Source organism: Pteropus alecto, unplaced genomic scaffold (assembly GCF_000325575.1).
Source record: "Pteropus alecto unplaced genomic scaffold, ASM32557v1 scaffold20, whole genome shotgun sequence".
Classification (NCBI taxonomy): domain Eukaryota; kingdom Metazoa; phylum Chordata; class Mammalia; order Chiroptera; family Pteropodidae; genus Pteropus; species Pteropus alecto.
The window spans coordinates 23,355,883-23,379,934 of NW_006436298.1; the positions used below are offsets into that span (position 1 = coordinate 23,355,883).

The window sequence follows — 24,052 nt, forward strand, 5'->3', positions numbered from 1 at the left end:
AACTGGTCAGGGGAAAGAGATAAGAACAGGTTGACTATATGCCCATCTCTCTCCTGTTGCATGCAAAGGTGGCTGTGGGATGGACTGTTTAGGGAAAAACTTGTCTAAGAGCATTCATGACAATGAAGTGAGATTATCCTTCTTCCAGATCTCAGCTGGGCTTCAACGGTGGGAAGTGGATCACGCAGTGAAAAGAAAAGGAAGGGGATTATCAACCTCCTATTCAGGCCTTGGTGACAATGAACTAAAGGTAGTTTATATATGGTCAATTATAAGTATACTCGAAATAAATAGTGGGTTGTTTTCTTAATGAAATATCAAGTGTTGCAATGAAAAATTATACCTTTTTGTCTAAGTAAAAGTAATTTGTTTCCAGATATAATTTCTTCAAGAGCGAAGAAAACTCTTTAAAGAAATGAAGGTAATATTTTATAATATTAACTGCATTATTTAAAACTCATTTAATTTTACAGGCATACCTCAGAAATATTGTGAGTTTGGTTCCAGACCACTATAATAAAGCGAATATTGCAAGAAAGTGAGTCACAAAAATGTTTGGTTTCCAAGTGCATATAAAAGTTATGTTTATACTGTACTCTACTCATTAAGTGTGCTATAGCATTATGTCTAAAAGAATGTACATACCTTAATTAAAAAATACTTTATTGATAAAAAAAAAAAAGCTAACCATTATCTGGGCCTTCAGTGAGTTGTAATCTTTTTGCTGGAACCTCTTACCTCTATCTTGATGGCTGCAGACTTGTCAGGGTGCTGGTTGATGAAGGTTGGGGTGGTTGTGGCAATTTCTTAAAATAAGACAATGAAGTTTGCCACCTCGTTGACTCTTCCTTTCATAAATGATCTCCCTGTAGCATTTGATGCTGTTTATTAGCATTTACCCACATTTACTTTATCAACTAAGTATGTCATATTCTAAATCATTTGTTGTCATTTCAACTATCTTCATAGCACCCTCACCAGGAGTACATTCCATTTCAAGAAACCTTCACTTTCTTTGCTCATCCATAAAAAGCAACTTCTTATCCGTTAAAGGTTTTATCATGAGATTGTAGCTATTTAGTCACATCTTCTGGCTCCACTTCTAATTCTAGTTATCTGGCTGTTTCTACCTTTTCTGCAGTTACTTCCTCCATTTAACGGTTGGAATCAACTTCTTCCACATTCCTGTTAATGTTGATATTTTGACCTCTTCCCATGAATCATGAACGTTCTTAATGGCATCTAGAATGGTGAATCCTTTCCAGAAGATTTTTTAAAAATTATTTCTTATTATTATTTATGCCTACAGAAACTGGTCTTCCTAGGTGGTCTCCCATCCAAGTACTAACCAGGCCCGACCCTGCTTAGCTTCCGAGATCAGACGTTGGGCTTGTTCAGGGTGGCATGGCCCTAGACCATGGACTGTGGCTCCACTGGGGCATGAACCCAGGACCTTCTGCGTGTGAAACTGACGTACTAACCGCTATGTTATGGAACCACGTCCACCTTTCCAGAAGGTTTTTAATTTGCTTTGCCCATATCCGTTAGAGGAATCACTAACTATGGTAGCTATAGCCTTATTAAATGTATTTCTTAAATAAGACTTGAAAGTCAAAATTAATCCTTGATCCATGGGCTGCAGAATGGATGTTATGTTAGCAGGCAAGAAAACAACATTAATCTCGTATGTCTCCATCAGAGCTCTTGGGTGACTAGGTGCATTGTCAATGATCAGTAATATTTGAAAGGAACCTTTTTTTCTGAGTAGTAGGTCTCAACGGTGGGCCTAAAATGTTCAGTAAACTGTATTATAAACCGATGTGCTGTCATCCAGGCTTTGTTTTCCCATTTACAGAGTACAGGCAGAGTAGATTTAGCATAATTCTTAAGAGCCCTAGGTTTTTCAAAATGGTAAATGAGCACTGGCTTCAATTTGAAGTCATCAGCTGCACTGGCCCCTAAAAAGAGAGTCAGCCTGTCCACTGAAGTTTTAAAGACAGGCATTGTTTTCTTCTCTTTAGCTATGGAAGTCCTAGATGGCATCTTCTTCCAATAGAAGGCTGTTTCGTCTTTATAGAAAGTCAAACCCATTGTTTAGTGTAGCCACCTTCGTTAATCTTCTAAGATCTAGATAACTTGGTGCAGCTTCTACACTAGCACTTGCTGCCTCATCTTGAACTTTTATGTTATGAAGACCGCTTCTTTTCTTAAGCCTCATAAACCAATGTCTGCTACTTTCAAACTTTTCTGTACCTTCCTCACTCTCTCAGCTTTCATAGAATTGAAGAGACTTAGGACTCTGGATTAGATTTTGGCTTAAGGAAAGGGCTCTGTATTAGATTTTGGCTTGATCTTCTATCCAGACCACTATAACTTTCTCCATCTCAGCAATAAGGTTGTTTCTCTTTTTTATCATTTGTATGTTCACTGGAGTAGCACTTTCAAGTTCCTTTAAGAACTTTTCCTTTGCATTCACAACTTGGCTGTTTGGCACAAGAAGCCTAACTTTTAGCCTAACCCAGCTTTCAACATGCCTTCCTCACTAAGCTTAATTATTTCTAGCTTTTGGTTTAAAGTGAGAGACATGTGACTTTTCCTTTCGCTTCGACACTTAGAGGCTATTGTAGGGTTATTAATTGGCCTAACTTCAATATTGTTGTGTCTCAGGGCATAAGGAGGCCTGAGAGGGAGAGATGAGAAATGGACAGTTGGTGGAACGGTCTGAACATACACGATATTTATGGATTAAGTCTGCCTTTTTACATGGGCAATGTTCACGGTGCTCCCGAATAATTACAGTAGTAACATCAAAGATCACCGATCACAGGTCACCATAATAAATATAATAATAACAAAGTTTGAAATATTGCGAGATTTACTACAATGTAACACAGAGACATGAAGTGAGCAAACGATGTCAGAAAAATGGCGCTGATAGACCTGCTTGACCCACGGCTGCCACAAACCTTCAAATGCAATATTTGTGAAGCAGAATAAGGTGAATAAAACAAAGTGTGTCTGTACTATAATAAGATGAAAGCTACCCAAAGGGTCATGAATCAATAGTGTTCTGATAAACATAAATTTAGTAAGGTAGGTGTTACAAAACATATTCTCTTGAACATACCATGGTAATATATATACATAACATAAATTATATAAATAAAGTTGTATAAATAAATACATCAGCTCTACCCTTATGACACATATTATAAGACCTTACTAGTAAAGACAGACTGAAGGCATCATATCATTTGGGGATTTAGTAATGCATTTCTTAGTGTCATGTTTACATACAGGAATTTACTTTACACATTCAGATTTAGCTATACACTTAGAGAGCTGATGTAATGTACTAAAAAAACTAAGCATTCATTTACATCTTTTAATAGTGAAGATAATAATGAGTGCATGTTAAATCATTTTACTTTAAAGAAAATCAATCGAGTCATAGATAATAGATTTTGCAGCTTATATAACGTGTCTAATTTCTGCAAAGTACTTAGAAGCTGCTATATATACCCCCAAAAGCATTTAATATCTACCTCGATTACCAGAAATATGCCACTAAGGTATTATCCATGGTTCACAACAAACTTGGACAATAACAAGTTTGAGTGAATGAAATGCGAGCTAGGAGAGAGAAGAAGGTAGGCCGGAACCAGAAACATTGATGGCAGAAATATAAAGTTAACAGTTCTAACTTTAAGAAAACACAAATGAATTTTTATTATTTAGAATGTGAGCTGATAGAACAAAGAGGGGGCAAGTACATGGTGTCCTATTACTGTAGAAGCATCTTCTGTGTTAGTTTATTTTATCCAGAAAACTACAAATAAATAATGATAAGACATCAGTGTGTGTCTGATAATCTGTGACAACAATTCTAACGCTGTCAGTGTAGCCACTGGAGAAACCTGCACGTACTGAGCACTGACCCACAGAGCCTTTTATCTGCATGTGTACTCTCCATAGGCCAAGCAAATAAAGGCCAAATGATAATTTACACATGAATCAACTTTCTCTGGAGCACAGGCACCAGAGACGTTTCTTTTCTCTGTTACTTAGAGAAAGGCAGCCAGGTCTAAGCTTGTCTCACTAGAAATCATACAAGTGAAACAGTGATTTGCAGGAAAATGGCAGATCAGCAAAGGAAAGCTGTTCTGAATGCCTGATAAAAATGGAAGCTACAAAGGACTAGCTGAATATTTAGTTTGAAAACAGGCTTGACAGTAACAATGAGTCTTTATCCTATTCAAAACAGGTAGTGTCATACAAACTGAAATGGAGATACAATGCTGATAGAAGATTACACAAGATACCTGGGTGGGTATCTTTAAAGACTTCAACCTTCATTTGAATAAATGTAGACTCATTGATGCTTTGCATCTAGATCTTATTCAAAGTACATATAGTTATTTCACATGAATGACATCTGGAAAGTATATTGCCCACTTTGATAATGAGAAATAGGATGATTTAAAAAAGGCTTGTTCATGAAAAACTAGGTACACATTTTATACCATAGAACTTGTAAAGGAAAAAAAGTCAGTGCATTTTTCAATCCAGACCCCTTGGTGCCTACCGAGGTCAACTTTTACAACTTCTAATATTAAACTATCAAAATATTGCCTTTCTTATAGGAATGTATAATGAACAATAATTGTCCTGGCTCATTTAACAGAGGAATGGATTTTTATTATTAAATTTGTGTTAACAGGCCATTCCAAAAATGATTTTGTAACCTTTTTATGAATGATAGGTATTAACTAAAACAATAAAATTAATTTTTATTACATTATTACTACTTGTACAACTTTGCATTCATTACATTCCACCTCTTCCCTGGAATACCTACCTTCCTACTCAACAATGCATATCCTTAACTTTCTTCATATTTGGTTCAAAACTCACTGTTCAGGAAACTTTCTCTTAAAACTCCAGTTTTAGGGTGGTGTTTAGATGTAGAAGACCATAAGTAAATGCTGCTAGTTATGTACATGGACTCTCAACATATGATGTTAGGCCAAAATCTTAAAAATAAATTTTATTCATGAGTAGTAAATACTAGAAATGTGCTCTAATTTGTGGCTCATAGAAGGAAATTTTGAGTTTTTATGTCTTTAGAATGCAGAAATTTATCTGTAAACTTCATACCACAATCTATACTCTGACACACTGTCAAAAATATTAAGAGTTATAGGAGTAAGTCATATCAATTCTTGGTAATGAATGCATACATCAAAAATTCTGGCAGTGAATAGGTTTTAAATATTACTTGTTTCTCCCCACCTTTCAAACTATAAGGTTTTTAAACCTTTCAACTGTTTCCCTTACTTCTATCTTCCTTCTCTAGGTTAAAACTCTCTTTTTGCCCTACCTATCTTCTCAATTACCTTAATCATTTCCCCACAATCTGGCTACATAGTAGTTGAAGTCAAAATTAGCACTTTTTTTAAGCTGTAAGCTCCAAATGAGTTAAGAACATGCCTATGATTTCTACATATCTACATTTTATAGTGCTGAAGATAATGTTAGCCATTCAGAATACTCTTGAGAACTCTCAACAAAGTCAGTATAGAGGCAACATACTTCAACATAATAAAGTTTATATATGAAAAACCCACAGCTAACATCATCCTCAATGGTGAAACATTAAACATCTTCCTCTAAGATCAGGAACAAGACAAAGACACCCATTCTTGCCACTTTCAGTCAACAGACTACTGAAAGTTCTAGATAGAGCAATTTGGCAAGGAAAAAAAAGGGCATCAAAATTAAAACTGTCTCTATTTGTGATATGATATTACATACAGAAAACCCTAAAGACTCCATCAAAACACTTAGAATCAATCAATGAAATTCAGTAAAGTTGCAGGATACAAAACCAGTATAAAAAATCTATTGTGTTTCCATACACTAACAATTTCAGAAAGAGAAATTAAGAAAATAATCAAAAATAGCATCAAAAATATATAATAAATTTAACCAAGGAGATGAAAAATCTATACACTGAAAACAATAACACATCGAGGAAAGAAACTGAAGAAGACACAAATAAATGGAAAGATATTTTGTGTTCATGGATTGGAAGAATTATTAGTCATAAAATGTCCATACTACCTAATGCAATCTAGATTCAATGTAATCCTTATAAAAATTCCAAAGGCATTTTTTCATAGAAATAGAACAAATAATCTCAACATTTGTATGGAACTACGAAAGATGCCGAGTAGCCAAATCAATCTAGAGAAAGAAGAACAAAGTTGGAGGCATCAAACTTCCTGATTTCAAAGTATATTATAAACTTTTAGTAATTAAAACACTGTGGTATTGGCATAATAGACACATGAATCTGAATAATCTTATTAAAAAATGGGTAAAGGACCTGAATAGACATTTTTCCAAAGAAGACATACAAATGGCCTACAGGTACACAAAAAAGTGCTCAATATCACTAATCATCAGGAAAATGCAAATCAAAACACAAGGATATGTTACAAAGGTATAACAATCAAAACAATATAGTATTGGCAAAAAACAGACATCTAGGTCAATGGAACATGATAGAGAGCCCAGAAATAAACCTATGCATATATGGTTAATTAATCTACCACATAGGAGCCAAGAATATACAATGGAGAAAGGGCTGTCTCTTCAATAAATGGTGCTGGGAAAACTGGATAGCCACAGGCAAAAAGAATGAAACTGGACCACTATCTTACATCATACACAAGAATGAACTCAAAATGGATTAAAGACTTGAATGTAAGACCTGAACCCATAAAATTCCTAGAAGAAAACATAAGCAGTAAGATCCCTGATAATCAGTCTTGGCAATGGTTTTTATTGGATTTGACACCAAAAGCAAAAATAACAAAAGCAAAAATAAACAAGTGGGAATACATCAAACTAAAAAGCTGCTGCACAGCAAAGAAAACCAACAATAAAATGAAAAGGCAACCTGTGGAATGACAGTAAATATTTGCAAATCATATATATGATAAGGGGTTAATATCCAAAAAATATGAAGACCTCAAACAACTCCATAGCAAAAAAAAAAAAAAAAAAAAAGGAAGGAAATAGACATTTTTTCCAAAAAAGACATACAGACATACAGATGGCCAATATGTATACACAAAAAGATGCTTAACATCACTAATCATCAGGGAAATGCAAGTCAAAACCACATGAGATATCACCTTATAACTGCTAGGACGGCTATTATTAAAACACTCACACACACACACACACACACACACACACACACACACACACACACAAACAAGAAATAACAAGTGTTGGTGAGGATGAGAAAAGGGAACTCTTATGCACTGTTGGTGGGAATGTAAATTGGTGCAGCCACTGTGGAAAACAGTATGGAGGTTCTTCAGAAAAATAAATAGCAGAACTACCATATGATTTAGCAGTTCCAACTCTGTGTACTTATCAAAGAAAACAAAAACATTAACTCAGAAAGATATATGCGCCCCCGTGATCATTGCAACATTATTTACAACGGATAAGATATGGAAAAAAACCTGTGTCTACCGATGAATGAATGAATTAAAAAATGTGGTATTATTCAGCCATAAAAAATAATAAAACCTTGCCATTTTTGACAACATAGATGGACCTTGAGGTCATTTGCTAAGTGAAATAAGTCAAACAGAGAATGACATACTATGACATCGCTTATATGTGGAATCTAAAAAACAAAACAAAACCAAGCTCATAGATACAGAGAACAGATTGGTTGGTGGTTGCCAGAGACAGGGATGGGCATGTGTGCAAAATGGGTGATGGGAATCAAAAGATACACACTTCCAGTTATAAAATAAATAAGTCACGGGGATGTAATGTACGGCATGGTGTCTATAGTTAACAATACTGTATTGCATGTCTGAAAGTTGCTAAGAGAGTAAAGTTCTCATCACAATAAGAAGAAATTCTATAACTATGTATGGTGAAGACTGTTTAATTTAATTAGACTTACTGTGGTAATCACTTCTATATATAATCATGTTTTACACCTGAAACTAATACAATGTTTTATGTCAACTATACTTCAAAAAAAAAAAAAAAACTCACAAAAAAAACCCTTCCACAATGAAATACCACCTCGTACCTGTTAGAATGGCTATTATCAAAAAGATAAAAGAACAAATGCTACAAGGATGTGGAAAAAAGGGAACCAATGCACACTGTTGGTGGTATAGCCATTATGGAGAACAGTATGGAGATTCCTCAAAAACTTAAAAATAGAGCTACCATATAAAACGGCAATCCCACTTCTGGGTATGTATCCAAAGAAAACGAAACCATTATCTTGAAGAGATATTTATACTTTTATGTTCATTGCAGCATTATTCACAGTAGCCAAGGCATTAAAAACAACCTAACTGTCTGTCAATGGATGAATAGATCAAGAAAATGTTTTATATATATACAATGAAATATTATTCGGCCTTAAACAAAGAAAGAAATCCTGTCATTTGCAACAATATGGATTATCCTGGAAGGCATTATTCTAAGTGAATGAGCTATACAGAGAAAGACAAATACTACATGGTATAACTTATATGTAGAATCTAAAAAACCCCAAACAATCAAACAAACGAAAACCCAGGGGTTGGAGGCCAGGGAAAATAGGGAAAGGTTGGCAAAAGGGTACCCTACCCCACAAACGAAAAAGAATATTTATGAAAGATGCCTACCGAGATGACCCCTTAAAATACATTTTTTAAAAAGTCAAGCCATAATTTAGCTAGTGATATTCATTGGTTTACTGAGCAAATTTATAGGTAATTTCATAAAACAGTTCTTGTACACTTGAAGGTGAATTCATGACCGTTTAACATGACAACCTCAAATGTCACTTTTAGTGACATCAAAGAGATAATGTTCGAATGGTGGAAGAGCAAAGAAAGACTAAATTAGAATGCTCATGATTGTATACTTAATTTTATGAACTCTCTGATGAATAATCTCTATCATTAAATTTCTTTTTCTATTAATATTCATCCCTGGTAGGTTTAATGCTTTTTTGTTAAGAGTAAGTTAAACTAATTTGAAAAGTGGTATTAAAATATTGTGTTAAGTTAATGGTATTTTATTTGTAAGGCATAAAGGACTATAAGTTGTAAAAGTAAAGCAGGTGGCCCGTCCACTTATATAAGGATAACAAGAGAATGAGAATAGGATGTTGTCTGATAGAAGCTTTTAAAAAGCAACATGGGGAGGAAGAAATTAGGAGCTTACCAAAATACGAAAGAAAGCCAGAGAGAGCAAAAATGCAAATTTGAATCCATTTAATTCAATGCATCTAAAATGCTATTTAGTAGGTTTTTTAAAAATAGGAACAGGGAACAGCCTGATTGTATAAACCTAGAGATATCCCTCAACTTCATTTCACTATGTATGCTGTTCTTCTCTAGTACATTTGGTAAGACCAGCTTCTTAACAAAGTCTTCTTGTCTTATCATTCATCCAGTTCCCTCCTTATTGATCATTAGACCATGAAAGAGACAATGGATAGCTTTACTTCAGACATCCCATCTACTCAATCTACCAGGTCTGTCGATCTGCCATGGGAGAAACTAGATAGGCCTATAATTTGATGTTCACAAAAGCAAGCTGATAATTACACAGAAATTTGCGATCCTTAAATGTTTGAATAATGATTTTGGATAACCTGGTACCTTCTAAAGTATCTAAATTAAATTGATGGGATTAAAACTTTAAAAGTCATCTCAATTTGCATTTTTAAAGTAAAACACTAAATGTGTCCCTTCCCAATTTTGGTTTTCCTTATTACTGCTGTAATCCACACCACATAAAAAGTGAAAATAAACACCAGCTGGCCAAAACAGATAACCCTGCTCCTTAGAGTAGTGAACATATGAACAAAATACCAACCGCAAAAAAGTTACCTTTTTTTAAAGGTGATAAAACTCTACAATTGAAGGGTATGGTTTCCGACAATTGTACCATAACATTAAAAGGGTAAAATTACTGTATACTTGAAACTTATATAATGTTATTAACCAATGTTACCCCAATAAATTTAAATTAAATATATATATATAATCATGGAAGAACTCCTTAATACCTGGAGAGATCTCTTTTTCATACCTAACAAGATAAGGTATGAGAGGCTCTTTTTTTTCGTTTGAATGGGGATGACCAGAGAAAATTTATTTTTGCAAAGGATTACTCAGCCATTGGAAAAGAAAAGAAGAGTATAAAACAGAGTTTCTAAATTTGTAAGGCAACATTAAGCCATGGATTCTTAATAAAATGTTATTAAAATTCTTTAATAGAGAAATTAAGGGGAAAAAAACTTGCCTTTCAAGTTAAATGTTTGCTGTTATGCTGGGGCTATTGAAAACTTTCCTCATCACAGTGGCAACTAGTTGATCTGCATATTTTGGATGAAATCTGCATTGGTCTGGAAGTGGCCAAATTTGAGGTATACCACCCGCATCAGTCAAATATGACTTTTATACCCTTGCTGTACACACTGTTGTTAGATCCTTATGTTCTAGCCAAATAACTTCTAGTTCATGTTAGAAGTCTCACGTGCTGGTAAAAGAAAAATTTTAAAGTCATGTATTTGCTGTTTTTCTTTCTTATCCTAAAACTTCTCTCTGATCTCTAGAATATTTCCTTACACAAACGTTTAACGATAAAAAGAGAGCATAGTTAAATGCCAAAATTTTACTTGCAATTTTCCTTCCCAAACTTATTTCTCTTCTAGACTTCCTCATCTCGGTGAATGACATCACCTAAATGTTCAAGCCAAAAACCTAGGAATCATCTTTCATCCTCCCTATTCTCTCACTTCCCAGATCTAAAGGAATAAGACATGTTGGACTTTTGTTCCTATCTCTACTAGTACTGTTATTCAAGCTACCATAATCTCCGGCCTAGGCTCCTGTCATAGCTTTTAAGTGGCCAGCTACTTACTCTACCAATCCATTTTCTCTCTATAAATTAGAAACTACCACTCCAACTTGAGAACCTCCAACGGCGTCCCACTGTACTTAGGACAAAGAAGAAATTCAGACTCCGGGTCTACGAGTCCTTGAACAATCTGGCCCTTACATATATTTTCTTGTTTTATGTTTCTTTCTGTTCCTTTCTGTTTCCTTGGTAGGTGTAGAATGAATCTGTAGATCTTTAAGGCGGAAGTAAATTCAGTATCCTTTTCTGAGGGTAAAGGAAATACTTAGAATAATTTAGGGCCACACACTATGTCTATTAGTTGTACTTAAAAGTACCCTCAATAAGGCATTCAGTGAGTCTAAGAAAAAAACAGCAGATTACTTTAATTCCTACAACATGAATATTCTCGTAGAAAAAATTCAAAGCACATTTTTTTATCTGTTGTATTTAGTTACATATGCTGAGTAATGGAAGATTATAAACATAATATGTCTTGTGCATTAAAGAGGGACAGACTTTCTCAAGGACTATAATCAGTCTTTTGTTTATATATAAAAATGCAATGGTGACTGTATACTTTGCAATGCTGAAAAGTTCCATATTACTTTTGCTCTTGTTGTACTATGTAAAAATAATTGTACTAAATTTTTTTTTATTTGAAAGTTATGTAAAAGTGCTTTACAAGAGGAAAGTGATTTTCTCTTGGCTCCTCACAGGAGCAACGGAATGCCACTGTTTCAGGACTTTCATTGTGATATACAAAATGCTGACACTGATTATACAATTGAAAATGATGAATTGTTTTCCTCATTAGTATGGGAAACATAAATCCTTAAAACAAGATATTTTGCATAGACTTTTTTATCCAACGGGACACTGGCAATTTCAAACCCTCCAAATCTTGAAGAAGCCAAATTAGTCTATGAAAATAAATATAGGCTGTCAATATTACTGTTATATCAGTTGTTACCGGGTAATAATTGTCAACAATGATTTTGCTATTAGTTTTGTAATCGACTAAAAAAGTATAGAATATAAAGAAACATAACAGAGAAATAGAAAACACAGCATTAAATTTTTTTATGTTAAGAATAAATATAAAAATCAAATGTAAAGAAATAATTTTGAATGACAAAGTGAACTAAAGTAGAATCACAATGTTTCTTGAGAATTTGTCCTAAATGGCAAAAATAAGAGCTAAGGACTCATCTTCTTAAAAACCTTAATGTATAATTGAAATCATCTCCAACATTTGATTAATAAAAAGATTTACTACTCTAATCAGATATGAAAAACACCAACAGTGTTTATATATTGTTAAAAGATAATGCAACTTTTATTTATATCAAAAGAATTTTAAATACGAGGTAGCTCTCTCACAATTTTTCAAATAAGCTCTTACACTGAATAAGAGACTCAAAGCTCAGGAAAAATACCACTTTAATGTGCTGATTTTTTTTTTAATTTTTAGACTGATTGGTTGGTAGCTGAAATAAATGATTATTTAAAATTAAAATTTAAATGGGAGGAAAGGAAAGAGCTGGCTTAGAAAAGGGGAAAAGTAGCAGATAGCATGAAAAAAGATAGAAATGTTATAGATATAATAAAGCTTCTTTATTTCACTGGAAGCAATGTTAGGTATATAGACACAGTAGTACACTGGCTAAGGAGACTGTAACTTTGAGGAAGAGCTATGTATTGCTCAAGATCAGTTTACTACTCCCTTCCTTAGGTGAGGGTCTAAGTTGTGCTGGGAATTATCTCCAAATCTTAAGGAAGTATTTTATTATGTCATTATCAATTACTGGTCTTCTAAATAACACAACATACTTAAATATGAAAAATTAAACAGTCCCTAGTTACTTCTTGGATATGGCTTGAACATGAATACATTCAATATTTTTTAAATGATGGGACTAAGAACCATATGAACGAAAGGGCTTTTGGGCAGTAGTTTTGGGAAAAGGAGGGACAGAAATGTTGTATGCTTCAGTGATATTCTAGTAAATATAAAGCTTTTCTTGAGATAATAAGGAAAAGAAGAAAAAGCAAGGATGATGGGTAAGAAATACTTAAAAAAAAAAACTACAAAATTTAGCGCAGACTAAGCTGTGCTCAAATTTGAAAAAAAAGAGAATTAAAAAAGCCTCTTTATTTAAACTTAAACTGTGATTTGCAAGTATGATTTGGGCATTAACTATTATTCATCTTTAAATAATTTAGAAAACTATAGAAAATCACAATCTGATTTTACTCTTTTTATCACGTTACCAGAAGCTGAATGTTTGACTACTAAAGTTATCCTCAGTCTCTCTCATTACTACTTGTAATTTTAGTCACTGCAGGAACCAAACCAAACCAAACCAAACCAAACCAAACCAAACCAAACCAAACCAAACCAAACCAAATGTCATTTTGTTCACTAATACCGATACACATGAAACAGCTGTCTCTAGATAATTAATAAAGGGAAGGTTTTCACAATTAAAGGAATATCTTTCATTTTCTTCTGGTTCCATTAAGTTTTTCTACTTTACAATCTAGATTTTAGACAGAGCCAGCAGAACCTACATTTCAAGTGTGAGGGAATTTTAAATCAAATGATTTAAAATGGAATGTTTTCTAGCAGTATTGCTCTCTGACACTGATGGTTTTGTTTTGGGATTTCAGAATATAAAACCATTTCCTCAAGATATTTTGTGTTCAGCATCAAATATTTAAAATGTCTCATTTCCAAGAGATCTGGTGGGAGTTCATGACAGATGTGTTATTTCTTTCCTTCTTTCTTTTTTTTTTTAAACAGAATTATTTTGTCTAATTAGCACTGGTGATTTACCCATGGCAGTATGAACTTATTCATAGGAAAGAAAAGTCGACTAGCTTCTTTAGAGAAAAGAACAAACTGAGATAAGACAAAAGAAAGGCACTTTTTAAAAAGGCATTTTGCAGCAAATGCCCACAAACAGCCCACAGAGAGTCCACTTACTTATGCATCACCATATGATCAATCCAATTGCCTTTAGTCTCAAACAGAGAAAGCCTCAGTATGAAGCATTCTCCAGGTGTTAGTTTAGGTTTGTCATTATTTCCTATTTATAGACTCTGTCTAGTAAAAGAAGACAAATTACTGTAAGTAGGGGTAAATGTGATTAAATGAGTCCTCTGAAGATAAGAGGGTATATGGACAAGGGTCATTAACACAAGTGACCTCTCTTTGCCTAGACCATATTTATATTTTCTGGATTTGAAAAAAACAATAAAGCAGAAATAATTTCTATTACATATATCAAAAGAAAACTCTATCCCTTTAACCCTATAACCATTTTCATGCTTTTGCAGTATTTTAATAACACTGTGATTGTGCCAAAATGCTCTCAGAATACACTAGGAACAATATTCGAGAAATTATTCATTCTAAGGAATCTAATCCTAAACTGAAGAAACGTAGTTATAATCAGACTAGATATAAGGCCTAGGATGTAAATTAACATATACCAAGATCATCTGAATCAAATGAAAAGTTTAAATTGATAAAGTTTCAATTAAAACCTCTCTACTCTTTCTTTCACCTGATTGTAGTCCCATATGGCAAGGTCAGCCCTTTCAGTGAACAAACAGCTCAGTCGCCTCCAGTGTAGCTGTTATCTTTCTCAACAAGGGGAGACATTTGGCACAGCCTAAAGCTGGGGCATGAACCCTGGCTAAGCTTAAGACATTTATCTGACAGCATCAGCTGACACTCCACAAACACATTTGCTCTCCATGACCTCAGAGCATTCGTGATTAATCAAAAATGTATCTTGGATCTTGAGAACAAGCTACAACCAGGCACACACAAAAAAGAATATGCTCTCGATCTCGCTTATCGACTCAAGAGGTATATTGAATTTAGAAATAGCAAATAGAATAAAATGATCAATATGTTCTCACTTGTCCATGGAAGAGCAAACTTTATCCCTCAAGCAAAAGACATTGATCATGTAAATGTTTCAGAAGTGCTTCCAAACTAAAGAATGCAAAATGTACCTGGCTTATTGGGGGTGGGGAAGGAGGCGTACCAAAGAGGAGCTTTTGCTTTAACTTAAAAAAAAAAAAAATCTTTAGCTTTTAGACATAAAGTGTATGTTTGCAGTGTGCTGCACTTTTAAAAACCTGTGTGTTCCACTTAAAACCTTTTTTTGGGTAACACATTGCCAAATGATCTTAATAAAACATTATAAGAGACTTTAAAACTTAATGAAGGAAGATTATTTGTGCAGAGAAAACTCGCCTCATTTTAAATGAGACACAGTTATAACATATCCCCTATGCACTGTTTACAATTTATAATTTATAATTTATGTCTCTTGGTTCAAACTCACTATTTTCTGCAGTCATCTGCTAAGTAATATGATTGGCATGTGAATATTGTAATATTCTGCTTCCTAACACAGTACAATTTAGTATATTTTTATTTTCATTTTCACTTTCTAATAACAATACTAAACTCTAATTAAAGCAATGGGAAACAGAAGTCATATGCCCCACTCTTGATAATATGAAAATGATTATTATTTAAAAAATCTGTACAATTGAACTTATTAAATCCCATTCTTGCCTGGTTACCCACTGGTTAGGTTACAGTTGTTCACGATCCTATGGCAGATCATTCCACTAAAGAAAAACTACATGTGCTCGTCCCTGTTGGCATGGCAAACAAACTTTCATAGCATGTGCTCACTCTATAAAATGGTGGTACTAATTAGAAGATATAAACTCATGCTGAGACATGATATGAATCGGCTTTATGTATCTACTAAGCTCACAGCAGTACTAGATTTATATTGTTGTTGCTTTAAACTAACACTAAACAGAAAATGCAACTTCTAAATCTGTACGATAAGAAAGCAAAAGTGATTGAGTTGAAAAACAAAACCTCAGCCCCTCATTTTTGGTTTCAGTTGTAAAATGCTTCCTGTGCACTCAGAGGTTGCCCAGCACTTCTCTCCCATATGTTTACCTAACTTAAATTCTTCAAACATGAATTGCAAGTACCAGATAGCACAGCTGTATGTTTTGACATCCATGGTGAAAATGAGCAGAAAATCTAACTGTTCCATATCAAGAAGTATTTTTACTAGTGCTAATGTGCCTTAAATACCTTGTTCCACAGATGAGTGGCCTGGCACCTGCTGCATGAGAAATAGCCAATTACTGTTCAGTGTCTCTAATTTTCTGATTCAATTAGCATGCTTCAGAGCTTTCCAGTTTAATTGCAAACTACTTCACAGTTAGCTCTCTGATTAATCATTGCCCATCTGCAAGCCATCGGAAAACTTAGTGGAACAAATTTGTGTACTTTGGAATGCTGGGAGCTTAGCAAATCAAACTTGTTTTGGTATATAAAGCTTTAATTTTGTTTGCCCTTTTCAGCTGCACTTGTAAGAAGCTCTGTACTGATTAAACAGGAAGTCCGGACAATAATATGCTACATTATGCATATAATTACTGTAAATACAACCGAGATTGTAGAAACATCATTTAAGGTTAGGCACTAACATGAATGGAGAAGGAGGTCAAGAAAACACATTTGGAATCAATTTCTTTCCATTATGACCAAATGTAAGTATCAAGGAAAAAAAAAAAAGATTGTGTGACACATAGTGATGTCATTACAGCACCTGTTCCCCTGAAGGCATTTTAAATTCTGGCTTTTCATGTAGTCATAAAATCTTTCTTGTTATTTAATTAGTAGAGTACTAAGTTTTATAAGCTTTGTTTACAAAACATATATTAGGGATTTTAAAGCAAACTGGCACCACATTGTTTATGCTTCATTTTCCAAGCTTTCTTGCTGGTCCACTGAACGTATGAATGATAATGTCAGAAAACAAAACTGTTTTAATTGAGCTTTGGCTTGAGTTTAGATTATATCTTAACCTATAATCATGATTTCTTCATTTTTGAACAATGAAACATGAATTGCATATTTCGTTCACTCCTATGAACAAATACCATAGCGAGGATTTCACCGTGTATGAGAAAGGAGGCTGTATAAAATGAAGTCTAAAGTCCTTCCCAACTCTCAGTTTCTCTGGTTCACATTTTACAAAATTTAGAATTATTCTAATGTAGTTTTTAAAAAGCTTCTAAATATATCTACTACACAAGTAAGCTTGGGAAGGCAGGGACTCTGTATCTAGCTTACCAGTGTATCTCCAGTGCCTCACAGAGGGCCTGCACATTCTTGGTGTTCAATTAATATTTTGGATGAAGGAAATGGAAGCAGTATGGGTTCTGAACTTTCCATGTCACAGTGCCAGGCTGGACACTGTGTTCTCCTTCTATAACCTCAACAGGATGCAGTCATGTTATCTCATAAAGATGTTGACAAATATCATCATTTTATAATTATTTGGCTGAAAGAATAAGAAAGGCACTTTGCTAATTATGATGTCCTGTAATGACTCGTTGTTAACAACAATGAAACGCAGAATTTTCCTATCTTTTATCAAGATCCTTAACAAGTTATGGGAATGTCTAAAAGTTGAAAGTTAAAACCCAACTGATAGCTCTAAAAACAACATTAAAATTGGAAAAATGTTACTTGGAAATTACACAATGAAAAAAAAAATCACTTAGCATTTTTAAAGGTAGTCAAATATTCAGTGTGGAATGACTTTCTGACTCCCTTAAAAGGAGACACATATGAGACCAAGATTCCATGAACTCTAATAGTTTCTATTCTGTCTCTGTTAAAGGCTATAAAACTCAAGTAGGCTGACTTCAAGCTTCTCTGAATTTCATAGGCAGCCAATGTAAGAAATGCTGAGAAGGCGTAATCTGATCACAGCAGCTCAGGCAAGTGAGCAGGCACGCTGCCACATTCTGCTGCCCACGAGCAGGGAAGCACGGCTGGAATCCCCACTAAGATCAAATTACAAAATAATCAAGCTTTGTGGCCAGGCGGGCACGAGAGGCTATTGTGGGGTCATGACATAAATCAGGGACTAGCATGGGCAAACTGGGCAGTCAAAACCCCCATTTTCTGTACCACACTTACAGTGTGGTTCTCTATGGAAAATAAGCTATTAATGATGTTCAGATTTTTAACTCAGAAAAGGGCAAATGGCTCTCCCCACACAAGCACCCACCAATTCAGTCTTATGTTTAGAGATAAGCAATTAAATCCCACACATCAAAGAAAAACAATGAGCTGTCCAAAATGGAATTTAGCCAAGGAGAGAACAAACTGGGCCTTGGTCTCTGTCCTGGGGTTCTCAATCCTACCTCTACCTCTTACCCACTGTGTAGCCGAATGTCTATGTATATCAGAAAGTAGTGATGAAAAAACTGAGTGGATAATGAATGAAAATGATTGCAGAGCACACTGAAAATGCTTAAAGGACCCAAATATGATTTGAGAGGGTAGCACATCTCGGGCCAAGAGAGCTATTTCCAGAAATAATCCTATTATGCAAAATGAGCAGTATATTCTTTGGGAAGTTGGCTGATACGGATGGTGCTAATATGGCACTAAACCCCAGACCATGATATTCTATAGAGAAGTGTTCATTTTAATACATAGTTCCCAAAGCTGAATGTGCTATAGAAATTATATTTTAGTTTCTGAGAAGTTTCAACATGATTGTCTATGTTGTATTAAACATGAAAGATAACAAAACTATAGAATAGTTAGCCTTTCAATAGAAGAAAAATATAAAAACCAGGTTAGAGATTACAGAGAACAATATAGAAGGACTCGTCGAGAACTACTGTTGGCAAAATTTTACTGATGGGCAGAAGAACTATTTCGAAGACAAAAAACAAGCAAAAACCTAAATGCAGTATGACCACGGCTTTTTGGTAAACAACAGTAGCAAGCACACCAACAAATCAATGGAAAACCAATTTGTAAGTACTTTCAACAGGGGGCTTCGAAGAAACACTTTTAGATGGCCCAATATGAACAGGGGGCCATGTGTTGGTTTTTTCACTTTACCTCCAATGCACAGACAAATTACCATCAGTAATATCTTTCTTAGACATAAAAGATATATATCTAATTGCACACTACACATTCAGAGAGTGTTTTTAACTTTTAAAAGGCAAAAGATAAGTGGGAACTATAAAGTTCCCAAGAATTTTTACAAAATGAAAATAAAGGCAAAAAGTAGTTGCTTTTAGATAGAGAATCTTATAAGAGATATGAAATTTAACATCTACTGTACTTTAAGCCTATATCTTATTGATAATTTAAAATTATAATTAGTGTTCTTGGGACCGAATGCTACACAGAAAACTAAATATGCACATATGTATGAGATGTGAGATGCTGCTGCAGGAGAGAAATACCCTATTTTTAAAGCAAAAAAAAAAAAAATCCTACTGAAGTCTATCCTTTCATTTATATGTCTCATGTAAATTACACATAATTTTAAATCTTCAACATGTTGAAAATGGCCAGGTCTCATGGCACGTCTCCGTTATTATCTTCCATTTTCACTTGGTTATGGCAATGGAGACTTTCTAGAGATATTTAGGAATTTAAATTATATAGCTTGAATTAAACCAAGAAATGACCACTATAAAAATTAATTTTTATTTATATAATTTGGTAAAAAGTATATAATTTTTCTTCTCTAAAGGCATTTTCTTATGCAGTAACACCACAAAAATAGCTTAAGTTTAAAATAGGGATTTCCCATATGGTTAGTCCACAGCAAGATAAAGTTGTAAATGAGGGGACTATGTGAAGAAAACATAAAAAAGCCTTAAGGGCACATACAAAAAAATGTGATATTGCGTGATTTACATACACAATTTTATTCCCCAAAATTCAAAGAAAAAAGCTTAATATGTCATAATTTAAACTGTATTTCACATCAAGTATTTGATTACGTATTTAACTCAAAGATACATAACTCAATTTAGAGCATAATGTGGGAGAGGAGTTAGTAAGAATCTAACCTTTTGCATTTCTTGACTTTTTTGGGCTTGTGGTAATGTTGTATTTATAGAGATTCTACACTTTCAAATTTAAGTCTTGAAATGTCAGAAAAATCCCAAAGCTGAGATCTCACAGAAGGTGATTTTTAACAGTCCTTAAAAGTAAAGACTTTATGATCTTCTGACAACTGGAGCTTTCACATTTTAAGATTTAAAATTTTCAGTCCTAATATTACATAAGCACACAATTGGTATACTTTTAAAGATTCCATCGTTTTTGATAAACCTGGAAAGAAGAAGAAAATGAGAATAGAAAAAGTTGTGAAGTTCAGGAATATTGTATAAGTACAAATATAAAGAAGTAATTACTTAAAAAGTCTTTTGTATTTAAACGTAGTCTTTATAAGAATATATGTCCACAGTAAAAGAAATAACGTTCGGTTAATTTTTGATTTACAGTAACAAAAAAAATAGAGATCTCTCAATATTTTAGAGCTGGAACATGGATCAGGAAATAGAAGCCCAGAGAGGTTAAGTGACTTGATCAAGATCATACTGCTAATTATTTTTAGACTTATATCTAGAATATACCGGGTCTCTTGTCTTCAAGTTTCTTCCATAGCTAATTTTATACGTAATTCTTGGAATTCATTTATTTTCAATGTATCCTTCTACTAATGTATCCTTCCACCAACTCTATAGTTTTCTCATCACTTAAACAAATATTTTCCCACCACTTACTATGAGCCAGATGTAGAGATTACAAAGATGATAAGACATGGGCTAATGTTATTCTTGGGTACTTTATAGTTCAGTGAGGGAGAGAGAACTGGTAAACAAATATGAAAGGAAATGCTTGATTTGATTAGAAAGGTGTCAGAGTCAAAGGTGACATCCAGTTTCTGATCTCTAGGATTAAAGACTGTGTCTGGACTAAATGATGTCTAAGTCTCTTCCTAAAAAATTTGAATTTCATTTTTCCCCTCCACTCATCTTTTCATAGATAGACTTTTTAATAGGTAACTTATAAATTTCTAAATATTGAAAGTGATTTCAATGGAGCATAGTGATATGTTTATGAATAAATTCAATGAACAAAGCCTTTTATGTGCAAATAAGTTTGTGAAATTACGTGTTTCTTTAGTATAGGTCTTTAATGTGTTAATGTGTATTGTAACTCCAAAAGAAAAATTTAATATGTGATGTTTCCTTTTCTTCATTAAGAAAAAAATCCCCCCAAAAGGACTAGCTTCAGACTCCTGTAACATTCCTTCAAGTGGTCTTCCCCATCTGATCCTACACACGCACTGGCCAGTTAATCCTCCTAAAATGTTGCTTTCATTGTTATTTCCCTGTTGAAAAACTTTCAGTGACTCTTGGTGGCCTGTAAATTAAAGTTCAAATTCCTCTGATCTTCTAGATGCTGATTCTACATTTCTCTTTAACTTTATCTCTCACAATTTCCTTAAACAAACTCCAGCCAAAATGTCACTGAATTTACCAAGCTCTTTCTGTCTCATATCCTACTACTCTTCTTTCCAGAGAATGCCTTCACCTCTTCACAAAATTACCAATGTCTGCTCTGATAAAATCTCCTTCAGGCTCTATCATCTCAATAAACAAACAGTATATAACCTCTGACCTCATTACCTGAACCACTTTTTATAAAGCTGTTAAAATCTTCTCTTTATACTGGTATTTCTGTTTTACGTGTATATTTTATGCTTCTTTTGGCTATATTGTGTAAGCTCCTGAAGTCAGGCACAGGCCCTGAATGCCAGAATTTAGCACACTCTCCTGTACAGGCATACCTCGCTTCATTGTACATTACAAATTGAAGGCAAGACCCTTCACCAGTGAAAAGATTATGACTCTATTGCAATACTTGCTTTACTGTTGTGGTATGGAACCAATGCTACAAAAGACTATACCTGGTATCATTTATATGACGGTAATGGTGAGATTATTAGTGTCAAAAAATACCAGAGTAAAGAGAACCTAAATCGGGGGCCTAAATGTTCATTTACAAACTAAATACAGAGTAAATTATAGAAATATCAACCATTTTTTCCAAATGTCAAATGGTGACTGCTCAGGCACGTGTCTAACTTTGTTGACATGTTCTAAATGTATAATTGAAATATTTATTAAATATTGAAACACTACTATTTAATGTTTTCTTAACTTAAATACTTTTAAATAGCTTCAGCTTTTTACATGTAAAGGAACAGTTTCAGTTCCAAAAGAGATTTCTACCAATAATGAAGAAATTTTAAATAAGGATGGTGATCCAGTAACAGATATTTTAAAAGGTCATCTATTGTAATTAATAATTTGATAAAATTATTTAATTTTAGACTACGGTGTAACTTTCTTTGGGAACTTTCTTCATAATTGATTTGGTCTTGCCTATTGAAAAAAATGAGTGTTCCATACCAATATTTGGCACTGAAATTATAAGTTATTTTGAAATCCGGAAAAAATTTAACCTCTAGTGATACAAGATCTTAGTGACTTCTTACCTCATGAAACGTTCTCATTTTTAGATACAAATTTTCCCCTTTTAGCACATGAAACAGCTCTTGAATAAGTTTTGATTAAGTAAAAAAGTTTCTTTTAAAAGTAAGACATACATTGTTTTCATGTTTACTACATTTTTAACCACAGATGAAAATTAACTCCTTAATTGCCCTTCTTGAATATCTGAATATGCAATATTTTTTAACACATTGTGTTATATTCAGTAGTTTTGTAATTCTCATAATGTGATTAATTACATTTATTACTTGCATTAGTGTATACTAGCGGAAGTGATAAAGTTATGTGTATATTTTCTTTCTTTTTTAAACCCTTATTAGTGGATTTGGAAGGTATGAGCCGTGATAGCAGTGACACTGTTGGTCTCTTCTGCACTGTGCCCAGGACTTAGGACTGTACCCGGCACATAATAAATACTCAATAAATATTTGTAAATAAATTAATTTCTAGAATACATGCTCCACGAGAAAAAATAATTGACAGTTTATTAGTTAAAAATCTGGCCCTTGGATTCAGATCCATAGTGTTTGAATTCTGGTGCACTATTTCATAGTTGTGAGACCTCTCTAAACCTGTTTCCTCACCTGCAAAATGGAAGAATAATAAAATCTGCCTCATATGGTTATTGTGAGGATTAATCCACATAAATACTTGCACATAAGGAGCACTGAATACATGTTAGCCACTATTATCATCATCGACATCATCATTATCCTCTTCATTTATCTCATTCTCCATTCAACCCCTATTCCAAGCATGTAGCATATGCTCAGTAAATAGTTGTTAAGTGAAGAAATGAATCAACGAAGTGCAACTGTAGCTGCATACAGAAATAGGTTTGACTACCCTCAGTACACTTGTAGGTAAAATCAGAGAAATAGCAGTTAAAAAAATGACTCAAGGTTAGTGTGACTGAATTATTCTTATTTGAACCTGCTGCTGGAGATCTAGTCACAAAGTCCTAGTCATTCTCTAGTCCTTGAAGAACAGGTGTTCATTTTAATTACTTTTTGAACTTCTGGTAGTGCCTAGCACAGAGGTTTGTATCATTTATACTAAAAAAAATAAAGCATAAAATATAAATTAAAAAATTCTGTTTAGCAACCAAGTCACATAAGGTAAAATTTGAAAACAAGTGAACACAGATTAATAGAATGGGTAAATGATAGAATTCTCATATTTAACTACATTACCTTGACAAATCCAGTTTGCTGCATTTATATTTCTTTCAATGTTGCTGTACACTGGAGTGTCATAGTGAGAATCATTACTTCTATACTTTCTAACTTAAAACTGCAGTAAAAATAATTGTGTAAATAGCAACTAAAGAGTTTTATTTCAATGAACTACCTCATTGTGAGTGGACAACAAAAGTCAGTCTCAGGTTGTATGTCATTGAAATATTTATTTTGTCATTGATTTAGATTATTTTATATATTATTTTTTTTTAGGCAAGGTAACCCTTGGTTGACCTCACAAATTGCAAGGACCTTGTTAGCTTACAATCCCTTATTTATTTTTTTTATTTTTATTTTTTACGCCTACAGCAACTGGTCTTCCTAGGTGGTCTCCCATCCAAGTACTAACCAGGCCCGACTCTGCTTAGCTTCCGAGATCAGATGGGATCGGGCTTGTTCAG

General features: G+C 33.8%; 1 protein-coding gene and 1 pseudogene across 4 annotated transcripts in view; both read right to left on the minus strand.

Annotated features, from left to right (window-relative positions):
• FAM172A (family with sequence similarity 172 member A) overlaps nucleotides 1-24,052 on the minus strand; it is a 360,652-nt gene that overhangs the window by 43,690 nt on the left and 292,910 nt on the right. The window lies entirely within an intron of this gene.
• LOC102881461 overlaps nucleotides 1-24,052 on the minus strand; it is a 66,460-nt pseudogene that overhangs the window by 39,479 nt on the left and 2,929 nt on the right.